This window comes from Archocentrus centrarchus, chromosome 20, assembly GCF_007364275.1.
Source record: "Archocentrus centrarchus isolate MPI-CPG fArcCen1 chromosome 20, fArcCen1, whole genome shotgun sequence".
Lineage (NCBI taxonomy): Eukaryota > Metazoa > Chordata > Actinopteri > Cichliformes > Cichlidae > Archocentrus > Archocentrus centrarchus.
The window spans coordinates 8,921,792-8,930,676 of record NC_044365.1 but is presented as its reverse complement, the minus strand read 5'-3'; the positions used below and the strand labels follow the sequence as shown (position 1 = coordinate 8,930,676).

At 42.2% G+C, this 8,885-nt stretch overlaps 1 long non-coding RNA gene across 1 annotated transcript; it reads left to right on the top strand.

The window, feature by feature from the left end:
• The first annotated feature begins 515 nt into the window (after nucleotides 1–515).
• On the top strand, nucleotides 516–8,162 carry LOC115799162 (uncharacterized). Its single transcript, XR_004021540.1, has 3 exons — nucleotides 516–575; nucleotides 889–940; nucleotides 8,128–8,162. It is a non-coding gene; the product is annotated as an uncharacterized LOC115799162 (long non-coding RNA).
• Nucleotides 8,163–8,885: the final 723 nt, after the last annotated feature.

The following is an 8,885-nucleotide window of genomic DNA, read 5'->3' as shown; positions in this document are numbered from 1 at the left end:
ATTCAATGGCAACAGTGGAACTGGGAGAGGAAGATGAACTCTTTCACACAAATGTTTTACACAATTAAATGTCTTTATAACATAAACTGGTGGCATAATGTATGCAGGTAGAAACTGATAAAATGGGAGCATAAAGTATTCAAAGAGATTAACAGGTCAACCAGGAAACAGTATTTCCTTGTAGGGCTGAAAAGTCTGACCAAGTCATTTGCATGTCCCTCCTTTGCTCTGGCATGTTTATAGTGTGGGAAGAGAGGTGAATGAAAACTGCTCTCTGTGCTGATCCAGTTTTGGAAGAATTGCTTTGGTGCTTCATAACAATGTGAGGCCTGGAATTTCCTTTATTACAGTCACACCGGTAAGCGATGTGTGCATCAGTCTATAATTTTCTGATGTTTTTTTGTCCATCTGTTACTAATGTTTTGATGATCCTTTGCAGTTTCCACCATTGTATGTTCTTTTCATGGCGTCTGAAGGAGCTGTGACCAAAAGAGCCAAACTGGTGGCATCCAGGGTCCACTGGGGATGCACGGATCTATGTGAGTCCATTATAGATCAGGACGAGAAGATTCAAGGTATGTAAACTAAATAAATACACTTTACATGCCAAAATTAGAGAATGATAGTTATTTTTCCAAGTTTATTCTCATTTGCTTTGAATCTCATGTTGCTAATAAAAAATAACTAAAGATAATATAATTATTTTCAGTTTTTATTATTTTTAGTGACTAGTTCTGGACACATTTGCTTAATTTAAGGGGTGCATTTAAAATGAGTGACACCTGTTAGTACAGATGTTATTGTTATGAAATAAAGCTCACTTAGCATTTACTGTTAGTGGTTAACTGTCTCCGGTTTCTTTAATTTGCTTTACCATGTCAACCACAGGAAATTCAAGTCAGAACAGTGTTGGGAAGTGGCTCACCACCACTATCACTGAGTGAGTATCAAGACATGAATACAGACTGCTTTGCCAGTGTAAATAGTCAACAATCAACCTCCAAGATCACAAAATAAATAGAGTTTGATTGAACATCACTTTACTGCTGATAGATGATAAAGCTTTAAAATTACCATGAGTGAAGCCTGTCAGTTCACCACGTTACTCTCAGCTTGTAAAACATAATTACATTTGTGCACAAGGTGTCTAAGCCTTAAAGACAATTTACCACGTTTTAACCTAATAGGTACTCTGCAGAGAATATTTGACAACCCTGGTTGGGACATGTTTAACCCAAATCTTTTTCTAAATCAATCAAGTAATCAGTGGCTAAACCTTAGGAAAAAAGTTGGGTAACAATATTAAGGGTTCAAAAATTAGTTCTGCTGTCTAAATCTGCCCAAATATCAAGTTCAAATGAGGTTAAACAGTGAGTGAAAACAAAAAAAAGTTCAAAAATGCAATCACCATGGCTGGTAATTTTGCAATTTGGTAACACTGACATCTTTAATATATCTCTATGTTGCCAGTGGCTTCTGAAAAGAATGGCAATATTTAAAACCCCGAGATGAGAACATTTGAAATTCTGTTTGTTGGTTTTTAATCGTTATTATTTGCACGGTGGCGCGGTGGACTTATGGACTTATCTTTCATATCTGGGCAGCATGGTGGCATGGTGGTTAGCATTAGTACCTCACAGTTATAATACCATCTGGAAGGCCTTACTATCTCTCTCTGTGGAGTTTGCATGTTCTCCCTGTGTCTGCGTGGGTTTTCTCCGGGTACTCTGGTTTCCTCCCGCAGTCCAAAGACATGCACTTACTGGGGTTAGGTTAATTGGCCACTCTAAATTGCCCATAGGTATGAATGTGAGTGTGGATGTTGTCTGTCCTTCTGTGTTGGCCCTGTGACAAGCTCGTGACCTCTACAGGGTGTACCCTGCCTCTTGCCCTATGTCAGCTGGGATAGGCTCCAGCCCCCCACGACCCTGAACAGGACAAGCAGAAGTGAATGGATGGATTATTATTATTATTATTATTATTATTATTATTATTATTATTATTATTATTATTAACAACTGTATGAAAGAATTTCACAAAGCTGGGATGGAAATTTGATCTTCATTACCCAAAAATCCTGTGTTTATGCTTCATAGAAAATCAAAGTATCAGGGCCAGGTGGTCCTGGACCTGGGCCCACTGTGTATGGTTGTGGGTGTTGGTGTGGTGTTTGTTGTTGTCTTCTGTATGTGTCGTGTGTATCCTGTGGGTGTCTTGTGTGTGTCATGTTTGTCATGTGTCATATTTGTTTATGGTGTGTGTGGGTGGGGTGACCGGGGTGTGGTGGTGCTCTGTGGTGTGGCTGCTTCCGGCCCTGGACCTGCCCTCCCTGCCCTGTAGTTGGGTGTAGGAAACCGGGGTGCACAATGAGCCAGTTGTTAGCTGTCTGTCTTCCTCCAGGGGTAGTTTTCTACCTTCCGGTCATATGTATCCTGACCCTTCCCCTCCTCCCACTCAATCAAACAACACATCACACACATGTAGGGTCTTTTTTTTTCGGTGGGGGGACTGGTACCGCAGTGAGTGGGACCACTGTCTTGGCTCTGTTCACTGGGCTGTATGATGTCTCATCCTTCCTTTTTAATTACATAAGACATTATGGCTTACGACACATCCAAGTACACACGGGGCCTTGAGGAGCAGATGTATCACACAGTGGTTGGTGGGTGGAGCTCCAGAGGTGGCCCCACTTGTCCCCTTACTGCTGCTTGCTCCTCAGTTTTATTTACATCTTAGACATTGAGGGTCTTTTTTTGGGGGGGGGGGGGGGGGGGGGGGGGGGGGCTGTTGGTCAGTGCTCATGGGTCTGTGTCCCTGCAGTTTTAACAGCGCTGTAGCTTTCACACAGCCATAATCATTTTTCCCACCACATACACTCACACACACACCAGCACATACACCCAACATGTTAGGTGGGAGGAGGGGAAGGGCAGGTCTTCCCACACTCCGGTTTCCTGTACCCTGCCTGGGGTGGGGTCTGGCTAGTGGTTCGGGACTGGGTTGGCTGATTCCCCTGGTTACCGCTGGCTCTGCAGTGATACCCGCTCGTCCACACTTCGTGTCCATGTAAGGTCTGTGAGCGTGTGCATGAGTGTGCAACTGGTATTGGGTCTTGGCCTGTGGCTTACTGAGCCTTGGTATACAGTGGTACCTTGACATACTGTTTCATTCTGTGACCTAGCTCGTAACTTAATTTGATTTTATGTCAAATCAAATTTTCCCATATAAATGAACTGAAACATCATTAATCTGTTCCTGCCCCCCCCCAACACCACCACAAGTTTTTTTTTTAACGTTTATTAATTAATAAGAAAAATGTAGAGAACTTTATAAAAAAAAGTAGAAAAAATAATACTGTATACAGTATAACAAAAAACAACTGGTTTTAAGTGAAAGTCATACAAAGATGTTGGCAGAGATAGAAGTGTAGAAGATCGCTAAATTTAAATGCTCCTTTTTTTCACTTCACTTAGTTTCCTCCTCCTTTTGACTTTTTTGGCACACTCTTACCCTGGTCATCATCCTTTTCATCGTTTTCAGCACCGATCTTAGCATTCACTTTCTTTGGACCCATGATTTAAAAAAAGGAAATGTTCCAATTAAATTCAATTCAATTTAATTTTATTTATATAGCACCAAATCACAACAAACAGTCACCTCAAGGCACTTTGTATTGTGGGTAAAGACCCTACAATAATACAGAGAAAACCCAACAGTCAAAACGACCCCCTATGAGCAGCACTTGGTGACAGTGGGAAGGAAAAACTCCCTTTTAACAGGAAGAAACCTCCAGCAGAACCAGGCTCAGGGAGGGGGGGCAGTCATCTGCCGCGACCGGTTGGGCTGAGGTGAGGGAGACGGGAGAAAAGACATGCTGTGGAAGAGAGCCAAAGCTTACAGCACTTGGTATACCCAGGTGGTCTCCCATACAAGTACTAACCAGGCTTCCGAGATCAGACGAGATCGGGCGGGTTCAGGGTGGTATGGCTGTAAGCCATACCACCCTGAACCCGCCATACCAACCCGCCATACCACCCTGAATTAAAGAATTAAAATTAAACCACAAAAAGGAGCAAAAGTTCGTTCTCCGTTTAACCAGCTGTTTTTACACAGCTGTGCTTCTTACAGTTGCTAGGCTTGAAATAAATGCAGAAAATATTTTGTATTTCTTGGATGGGTGTTCTGTTAACTGTAATTTCCCCATTGTGGGACTAATAAAGGTATTCGTATTCGTATTTGTACAACCATCGACAAAACCGAGTGCACAGCGAGAGGGGAAAAACAAACTGAAGGGGCGGATGGTGTATTTTCGCTCGCTCGTAACTCAGATATTCACTTGTAACATAAAGCAAAAATTAGATCAAGTGACCAATCGTATCTCAAAAAACCTGTTAGTTGGGACACTCGTAAATCAAGGTACCACTGTATATGTGTGTACATGTGTGTAGTTTGGCCTGGGCCTGTGGATTACTGAGCCTTGGCCCCTGTGGGACGTGTCACCCGGGAATTACCCCTCCCTTACGCTCCCCAATGATCGTTGCTATCTCCCCTGGGATGTGGGTGTCTGTGGGTCCTGGGGCGTGTGGCTGGATGTCTTGGCGTAGTTGATGGCCTGCTCCCTTGGGGGTTGTGGCCTGGGGGTGGTTCTGGCTTCTCCAGCCTGGGGGTTGGTGGGTTCTATTGGGTGGCTCTTGGGTGCCTGGGGCCTCGGGGCCGCATTCTTGGCTCGTGCTGGGGGGCCGGCCTGCGAGGTTGAGCTGCTCATTTCCTCTGTTTACCTCTAGCTCCCAGGGGCATGGTTGTGGCTTTTAACCCTCATTACCGAGTACATTTCATGACAGAGACACACACACATACATAACAACATACATAATATAATTACATAATATAATAACATACATAATATAATATAATAACATACATAATATAATATAATAACATACATAATATATTAACATAATAACAACATAATAACATACATAACAACGCAAGATTGTGTATATATATGTATATATTAGGGGTGGAACTCGATTAAAAAAATTAATCGAATTAATTAGAAGCTTTGCAATTAATTAATTGAAATTAATCGCATTTTAATCACATTTCAATATTTAACATGAGAAATATTAATTTAAGTTTAGTTGATGAATGAATCAATATACATAAGCTTAAACTTCAAAATCTTGTTTATTTTCCCACCAGTCTACTACACAGACCAATGGAGGGTGGAAGTGCTCCTGTGATAAGCAGACTCCTGAAATTAAAGTTATGCATCATAACTGGATAGTTTTATTCAACATTAATGTCTCACTTAATATAGTTGGAAATTAATCATTCGCTCAGCTGTATTCCTTGATGTCGAAATGTGTTATGCTTATTTTACCAGCTTATTTTGAATTAAAGAATTAAAATTAAACCACAAAAAGGAGCAAAAGTTCGTTCTCCGTTTAACCAGCTGTTTTTACACAGCTGTGCTTCTTACGGTTGCTAGGCGATATGACCTACGCAGAGGTGAGGGTAGGCGACGCTGTTATGAAGGCTAGCCACTCACTTCCAGCCTTTGCAGTCTTCATGGGCTGCGAAGGACCGGTCTACGTAGGACGGGTCCTTCGAGAGATGCGGCCCCTGAATTTGGACATCGTGCGTCGATATAATCTGTATGCCTGGAACTCGTGCACTGAGAAACGTTCCACGGTGCGACACGTCCAACTACACACAGTGCGATTAAAACGTGTTAAAATTTTTAATTCGTTATTTTCCCCGTAATTAATTAATTGAAATTAACGCGTTAAAGTCCCATCCCTAGTATTTATGTATACCTAGGTCTGTCCCCTTATTTGTTCTGTTTTCTTACCCCCCACCTGTCAGAGCTAGCAGTCACATGAACTTGAACCCAGGCCTTCTTGCTGTGAGGCAGTGCTAACCACCGTGCTGCCTCATAGCTTTGATTGATTTATTTATTTAAATTAAACTCATCAAAGATAATGAGAAACATCCTCCCCAGGCGTATCCAAACCTTTGTCTTTGAATTGGTATAGTTTCTTCTGAAAAGAATGCATTAATTGCTTAATTAACTTTTGTATTCACCACAAAACAAGTTTAAAATGAAGTGAGTAAAACATTAGCAAAATAGCTTTGCATAAAAATAAACAATAAACACCTATAATTTTACCTTTTTGCCATATTTTTAGAGAGCACTGCATATTGTTGCCACGCTCCAGATACATTACCAAAGAATTATATTTGCAGTGTAGTCGATCCTTTAGCTTGGGGAATGTGCCCAGTATAGTAATATACACTGCTCAAAAAAATAAAGGGAACACTTAAACAACACAATATAACTCCAAGTAAATCAAACTTCTGTGAAATCAAACTGTCCACTTAGGAAGCAACACTGATTGACAATCAATTTCACATGCTGTTGTGCAAATGGAATAGACAACAGGTGGAAATTATTGGCAATTAGCAAGACACACTCAATAAAGGAGTGGTTCTGCAGGTGGGGACCACAGACCACTTCTCAGTACCTATGCTTTCTGGCTGATGTTTTGGTCACTTTTGAATGTTGGTGGTGCTTTCACACTCGTGGCAGCATGAGACGGACTCTACAACCCACACAAGTGGCTCAGGTAGTGCAGCTCATCCAGGATGGCACATCAATGCGAGCTGTGGCAAGAAGGTTTGCTGTGTCTGTCAGCGTAGTGTCCAGAGGCTGGAGGCACTACCAGGAGACAGGCCAGTACACCAGGAGACGTGGAGGAGACTGTAGGAGGGCAACAACCCAGCAGGAGGACCGCTACCTCTGCCTTTGTGCAAGGAGGAACAGTAGGAGCACTGCCAGAGCCCTGCAAAATGACCTCCAGCAGGCCACAAATGTGCATGTGTCTGCACAAACGGTTAGAAACTGACTCCATGAGGATGGTATGAGGGCCCAATGTCCACAGATGGGGGTTGTGCTCACAACCCAACACCGTGCAGGATGCTTGGCGTTGGGTTGTGCTCACAACCCAACACCGTGCAGGACGCTTGGCATTTGCCAGACAACACCAGGATTGACAAATTTACCACTGGTGCCCTGTGCTCTTCTCAGATGAAAGCAGATTCATCCTGCAACATCCTTCAGCATGACTGGTTTGGCAGTGGGTCAGTAATGGTGTGGGGTGGCATTTCTTTGAAGGGCTGCACAGCCCTCCATGTGCTCGCCAGAGGTAGCATGACTGCTATTGGGTACCAAGATGAGATCCTCTGACCCCTTGTGTGACCATATGCTGGTGCGGTTGGCTCTGGGTTCCTCCTAATGCAGGACAATGCTAGATCTCATGTGGCTGGAGTGTGTCAGCAGTTCCTGCAAGATGGAGGCATTGATGCTATGGACTGGCCCGCCCATTCCCCAGACCTGAATCTGATTGAGCACATCTGGGACATCATTTCTTGCTCCATCCACCAACGTCACGTTGCACCACAGACTGTGCTTTAGTCCAGGTCTGGGAGGAGATCCACCACCTCATCAGGAGCATGCCTAGGCGTTGTAGGGAGGTCATACAGGCACGTGGAGGCCACACACAATACTGAGCCTCATTTTGACTTGTTTTAAGGACATTACATCAAAGTTGGATCAGCCTGTAGTGTGTTTTTCCACTTTAATTTTGTGTGTGACTCCAAATCCAGGCCTCCATTGGTTAATAAATTTGATTTCCATTGATGATTTTTGTGTGATTTTGTTGTCAGCACATTCAACTTTGTACAGAACAAAGTATTCAATGAGAATATTTCATTCATTCAGATCTAGGATGTGTTATTTGAGTGTTCCCTTTATTTTTTTGAGCAGTGTATTACCCACTTTATGTGTTTTTGTGCACTTGTTTTGTTCATCATGTAGAGACTTATTATAATGAAATAATAATAATTTATTTTTTAGTATGAAGACTAGCTGTAAGGTTAATTTAAGGTTAGGTTTAAAATAGCATCAGTGGTAATGGTAAAATTCCCTTTCCCCTAACTGACTTGGGTTAATTTCTTCATGAATGTAGTCTGACACACTGTAATGTTCTCTGAAGTGATGGAAATTTACCTCTAAGTATGAGTACTCTGTTCCTCCTTCTAATAAAATGTGACCTGTGTTTGCAGGGAAGATGCAAAGCAAGAGCCACTGCAGGAAGCAGCAGGTACGAACAATGGGAATCCTTCTGTTTCTCGTTTGCCTGTTAGGTATTTGTCGCTTTCACTCTGGCTCAGTTGTATATTGTTTTGTTCCTTGTGTGACTTTGTGCTACAGAATGGTGAGTACATTGTCTGTTTGGATTAGACTGTTTCTGTAGTCATCGACAGAGCTTTTTAATTAGGCAGAGAGCTCCGCCTGCAAATACAAGTAGAAACTAATGGTTAAGCTTTATATATTGTGTGACATGGAGTATACACTGCAACTCCTGCATAGTGAAATACATAGACACAGATGTCTGATTAATAGATGTTCCTGCTACCTTATACTTTTTAATCCAGTCTATTTTAGATGATCCAGTCCAAAACAATCTTTGCTGTTTGAAGATTTAATGAGTTATTCTTCCAAAACAGTCACCACAGTTATTGGATTGCTTTTTTATGAAGAGTGGATTTAAAATCTAGTTCCTGAACTGAAGCTCAAAATCTGTTGGTTTGGAAATCAAAAGCTGTACCTACAGTATGCATACATTTTAGCATGTTGTTGTGGAGCAGCATGTATTATGTAAGTCATACCCCTCTCACCCCATGCCATCCCATCCTGAGGCAAGCCCATTCAAACACCATGCAAATGGTGGTTGGAAAAACCATGGGAACAGCAAATGCTCTTTATGCAACTCCTGCTGCCTCACCCTGAAGAAAAACATCCCAGATGGATGTTATGTGTT